This window comes from Strongylocentrotus purpuratus, unplaced genomic scaffold (assembly GCF_000002235.5).
Source record: "Strongylocentrotus purpuratus isolate Spur 01 unplaced genomic scaffold, Spur_5.0 spur5_scaffold_5, whole genome shotgun sequence".
In the NCBI taxonomy this organism is placed as follows: Eukaryota; Metazoa; Echinodermata; class Echinoidea; order Camarodonta; family Strongylocentrotidae; genus Strongylocentrotus; species Strongylocentrotus purpuratus.
The window spans coordinates 11426368-11433046 of NW_022145611.1; positions in this window are offsets into that span (position 1 = coordinate 11426368).

Here is a 6679-nt window from a genome sequence, read left to right on the forward strand (position 1 = left end):
ATTTAAAAGAGGGTAAGGGGACCCTGGAATATTTTCATGTTATCACCATGCCCTGGGCCATGTTGACATTATTAAGCGACATGCTTGCTTGGAAGTTAGATAATCAATCTCTATACACCTGTGCAATGCGCTGATCAAATTATTTCAAGGGAGATACATCATCCCGAGTCAAGAGCTCTCCCGTAGACACAATAGGTTCGGATTGGGACTTTCGTTAAAATAATAATACCAATCATTATAAAAATCTAAATTTAAATAAATCAACAAGTCATATTGTTACAGGTAACATTTGACCTATATACATGTAACAGTAAAGCATAACTTTAAAATACACGGTTTCAATAGATTAGGCCTAGACATAATCTGATTAGATAAAGATATTTATTAATAATACATTGAGCTTATTACATGTTTATTGTTTTCTCTTATGAGATGAATTGTTGTCTTACGAAATTCGTATTTTTAATGTATTATTCATTTATTAATTCTTTCAGAACAAGGCAACAAAATGTTGTATTCGCTAATAAATTCTACTGTGAACAAAATACATTAAGCATGATTATCACAAAAATAAGGACAAATAATCATACTACACTACTACACTGTAGTAGTAAAGTTCAGTCCTATCCCGGTATATTGACAGTATAGGGGAGTAATATACCCCAATGACTTCATTCCCTAGCAATAACTATTACAAGAGTCAAGTCATGATTATCACTTCTTATCCCGCATAGAGAGGAAGCGTCAGATAAAAGCGGAATGCTTTGAATAAAATAAGATAACATATCTTCCTGGGCACTGACATGTGCGAACTGCCCTACATTCCCATTGCAGTGACGTCCGATGCACGAGCGGCGTCATTTCGATTGCGTCAATAATAATATTGCGCTGATCAAGTCTGTGAAGGGAATGAACCCATGCGCCAGCATTTCTAACTAATTCGAAGCAATGTTTGCACTGTTCATTCTACATTCATTACTTACTTAATGTCCCGTCACATAGTGCGTCAGAGACTACGCCAGTTGTTGACACAGTGCTACGTTAGCAAAATGACGCCTTGGATGCAACGGACAACAAAAAAAAGGACACATATTTTGTATTATAAAACCTGTTTCAACTTTAGATATTTCCATCTAATACTTAAAATGTCATGTTCTTTCCATTCAGTATTGAAAATATTGTTTTAAAGCACTTCAATATCGTGATTATTGTTCACGTGGAATTAGGAAGCTCTCTAAGTGGGGGAAGATTACAGAATATTTTGCATTTATTCAACACATTTTAAAGGTATCCTGAAGATTGAATCTTATTCAGATAATATATCGTAAATACATGTTTACTCAGAGTGTCAAGACGACCAAAGAAAATGTCAGAATGTTGCGCCGGAGGCCGGAACAACAACGTTCGTATGAATAATTCTCATTTTCCTCAGCTCGGTAAAAAGGAGAATAAATAGCCATATCTTTTATGAATCACTCTCAAATCTAAATGTAAAGGAACAACGGGTCTGTGTTTGATACTTTCGCAACATCACAACCTGTATCTTAATAACAGTTTTGATGATAAGATTTTGTAGATTTTGTATCTTCTGACCTTGTGTTAGGCTTGTTATTATATTTTCTTTGATATAAGACAGTGGAAAGGTAAGTTATAATCATGTATTGTTTGTTAACCTAGTGTGTTTTTATCGATTGGAATATCCTGTGTATTAGTGACTAATCAATACGGCAATATGAAGTTCATATGATAAAGAGAAAGGTAACTAGGTAATCTTTCAAACGGAGGCAGGCATAAAATGTAAATAGAGTGTACACCACTAAAAATATGCAGTAACTGCTCCGTGCATCTCAGTGCAAAGATGTATCATAAAGTGACTAATGTAGATTTGTTGCCGTGTGCTGTATGTATATTTGCCGCTTGGAAAAATAATGCAATAAAATGTCATAGCGAATAAGCCTGAAATATCGGAAGACGGGGCTCTCTTTTTGTGGATCAATTTGACGTTGATTAGCGTAAGTGAAACTCAGAAGACTTGGTATTATTCTCCAGCAGACGCGGCGGCGCGCTTTGATCTTTCGCCGTATTACATGCGGATTGACAAAGAGGGCGTAATGAAGAAATATGGATTCAATTGTCTCTCTCTCTTTTACCTCGCTTTACCTGAATGATTTTCTCAAGCACACTCATCTTTAGGATGGCTCGCATCTCATCCAGTTCCCTGTATTCTCTATCTCTTTCTTCATTATGCCCCTCACCCCCCCCCCCCCCCCCTCCTCCACTCTCTATATCTGCTCTGCTGTCCTCTGATCTCTCTTTCCTCTCGCTGCGCTTTACAATACTTTCAGCGATGATGATCTCTCAAAGGGGCACATCCTCTCAACATTATATTTTCAATCCTCTAGCTCTCATTTTTTCCCCCTTATGAAGTATACTGACATAAATACATTTCTATAGAGGTTTGTGTACCCTTTTATGTTTGTCTATGGGACATCCACACAGCCCCCCTTAGTTTTTCTCCCCCCAGCCCTCCCCGTTTAATTCTCATAATCTCCTACTACAGTTGTAGCATCTTATGCGATTACATTGTACCTTAACATTTTCTAAGGGAGGGGGGGGGGGGGAGATTTTAATGTAAGGGGGAGGGGGTAAGAGGAAATAGGAATCGAGGGGAAGAAGAGAAAAACAATCATGGCAATAGAGGTAACATTGATTAAAGAGAGAGATGATTAATGAGGCAAGGTGTGTCTTGATAAGTAAGAGATAGTTGGAAGCACTGGAAAAGTTAATGAGGTGTGGAAACGAGGCTGAAACAGGGACAGAGGGAGAGAGAGAGAGAGAGCAAGGAGAGATGGAGTTGAAGACGAGAATGAATATAGCTGAAGAAAGAGAATGTGATGAGAAAGAGGTTATAGAGTGCCAAGAAAAGGAGTGAAAGAAAAGTAAGGATCGAGAAGTGCATATATTATAAGGTATATAGGACGAGATATAGGACGAGATAGCATAAGAACACGAAGAAGAGAATCGAAAATGCTCAGGGAATAAGATGTCGTCATCATAAAGTAGGACATTTTAATGGACTTAAAGAGGGCGGACAAAATTTTAAATAAGAAAAGGTGCAAATCGAGTGTTTGATGTGTGTTTCATGAATGTGTATACAATCATGTTCATAATTATGTTTCATTTGGCTAGATAATTAAGTGGAAGACGAAATATATGACATGATTAAGGGGGGGGGGGTAGAATAAAAAATATCTGGAAACCCTTTCCCTTGGTAAAACCAGGGTATAATATTTCCATGCATATAGCTGGCATTTCCATATTAGTTCATTTCAAAAGACTTGGATGAAAGAAACATAACAATTACTTAGGCTCTCGATTCAAAGAAAAATGACGATTAGTTGTTTAAATCCTTTACTTTAAAACAACAGATCTTTTGTTTACCAACCGGCTTCCAATTCATCATCATATCTATTAGAATGACAAATCGAATGCAACATGCTGACCGCCAACTATCCAGTTTCAATTTGAGAGATTTACCGGACTTTGAGCGTCAGCAATCGCCTCTTCAATCGAGGTCTATTTTATTCCCAGCTAATTTTCACGCTTCCCCTCCTGCAGCTGCAAGCTCTATAGCAGAAATAAAGGCTCATCCTTTTGTCCTTGCGTTAAAAAAGAAAGAGGGGAAATAGAAAAGAAAAGGGGAAAAATAAAGCCCCCCACACGCGATCTTATAACCCCATTGCGAGTAATAGCCCTATGCGCTATAGCTATAGTCCTACGTCATCGGCACGCGACGCTAAAATGGTAATCATTTTGCTTTGTCTTCTAACGTACCCGTAAATGAACTAGCCGAACAAAAACGATACAATTTATTCAATCTCAGACTCTATTTCATGCGATTGAGGGCGGCCAATATCATTTGCAAAATGCGGTTTATGGTGGTGGCTAGCGAGTCGTGAAATTTTGTGGGATGTATTTTGGTTACACTTGACGTAACCTTGAGTTTGAATAAATAAAATTGACATTGTCTGATAGAGTGCGAGTTAGTATTCTATTCGAGCTGAGAAATAGCGAGAGATGAATTGTGGCATATCGTTGATTTCTTTCAGATTTCATTATGTAAAGAGCTGATTGCTCATTGACACATGTAACAGAATCTGATAGGCTATTTTCTTCATCTTTTACTCAAATGTTCTTCATCTCTTTAAGCATGTTTACCTCTCTACCGCTCTCCATCTCTCCCCCCCCCCCCCTAGGGACTTACATCAAGTGTACTTTTTTGTCCTCCTTTTAGTCCTCAAGTATATGTGACTGTAGTAATTTATCCAGGGTTGTAAATGTTTACCCTTTGATGAATCTTAATTGCCTCAATTTCATCTCAATCTCAGTACATATACATGTTCCAACAAATTAAATATATCATCTTCGTTATAATCATGATTCATAGTCATTAATATCATCATCATCACTGTCAGTGTCATTCTGATTTATTTGTGTTGTTGCCACCACCACCACCACCACCACCACATAGTGTCATCAACATCACCACCAACATCACCACTACCACGACCAACACCACCTCCAACTTGACAAACCGCCACCATCATCATCATCACCCAAACCCCACCTCTACACAAACATCCTCATCATGGTATATGCATCAACCTCTACCAGGACATCCACCTGTACAACAACCTTTCAATTCAACAGCCAGCTCTTCCACCACTATACATCAAATCAAATGAAACAGCGTCGAAGTCATGTACTTATCATACAATCAGAAATAGTGTGCTCTTTTATTATCAGTATCGTACATGTATAGTAATGATACGATGGATTTCACACAGAGATCTATAGACAAGAGGAAATCATCTCTGCCTACCTCAGTCCCAAATGCGACTGACATAAACAAATGACCAACTTAGGGGGTAAGGAAAAAGATATTTCTCAAAAAGGGGGAAAAACAAAGACAATACATCACACAATGTGACAATATCTTTATATATTACTTCTCATTTGAAAAAAAAGAAAGAAAAGAAAACTACTATACAAACATAGTATGCAGTTAAAACTATAAACTAAAACAAAAACATCTTTGTACCACTATGATTCAAACGTAATACAGCACAGGCGATGATGACGATACTTTTGTTAAAAGTTTAACGTCACTTCTTCAAGTGAACCAAAACATATAACACATCGACAAAGTCTTCTTTTTCTGTTAAAAGAAGCCTCCATGAAATTGAGACTCAGCTTGCTATGATTTACATGTTATGCGGTATGCTTCTGGAAAATTAAAGCAACAACTTTGTCAACCAATAATCATCTGGTTTTCTTCTATTTGTAAAAACTTTTTTATTCAAATGAGAAAAAGCAGCATAAAAAAAATTGTTTGAGTTTAAACTGTTTTGGTTATTCAAATAAGTAACAGAAATAAATTATTATAAAAAAAGTAATAATTAACAATGGCCACAAAACTGGCACTCTTTTTGCTTCTTGAACTAGCATTTTTTTTTTTAAATTAAAGCGACCAAGAGAGGATGCATAATTACTTTATCAGGAAGAAAAGACCTGAATCTAAATTTGATTTTGATAAGGATAAAATACCCTGAATCTAAAGCTGACAAGAACAGACTTATCACTAAAAGTATATCTACAAGAGATTTGGCAATTCAAAATAAAAATGTGTGCAAACAATTTTTCTTGGAAAATAAATATCTGACATTTACGTTGGAAAAGGAATTTCCTTTTTTATTGATGTCATAGCTGTTTTTTGGCATCTATACTTGGCAGTTTGTCTACTAACATACTCTAAGTACACAACATTTATTAAAAAAAATGTTTATGAGATGTCTTCAAAAATTTATCATTGATTGCTTATTCCTAATGAAACAAAACTGTCACCTATTTTTAGTGAGTTTCTATTTTTTTTTAAAACCCATCAGAAATAAATATTAAAAGGATTTATATGAGACCAAATGAAACCTATTAATGATCAGCTGCGGATTTGAATTAAATGGAAATAAAGACATTGACCCTAGCTGGGTTTCATTCATCCTTAGGATAGCCATTATGATTTGATCAGCAATTTAGGCATTAAATCGTAAATAATATATCTTGTGACTTGTTCTGTGTCTGTGTTGCTATCTATTTAAAGTCATGTAGCCCCATCCTATCACTACGCAAACAATGAATATCCTGGAACTATCTGCAAACGAGAAGAGAGAAAGAATGAGATACGATGATAACGCACTCGATGAAAAACAGTCAGGTACAAGACATTTTAAAATCATCACAATGTGTATCTTATAGCAGTTGCATTATTGTCAATTCTGACTTCCATTTCTTTCTTTTTGAATCTTCAAAATCCTATTTACATCTGACATAATATTTTTTGGCACTTTCCTCACGTTGCTAAAAAAAAAATGAAATAAAACTAACATGACACCATTATTACACATATCGACTTGACACCAACAATACAAATCATTATAACTGTTAAAATCTTCATGTAAATAAACACATTCTGTTGAAATTAATACATAAACAGAGCTTATTATCTTTCTCAAAAAACATTTGTCTAGTGATTTACAGTCGATAACCAAGCCATTATTTACAATTATATCAGTGAACTATAGACAGATTAAATCATCATCACCATCCCTCGTTTCAGTCTCAA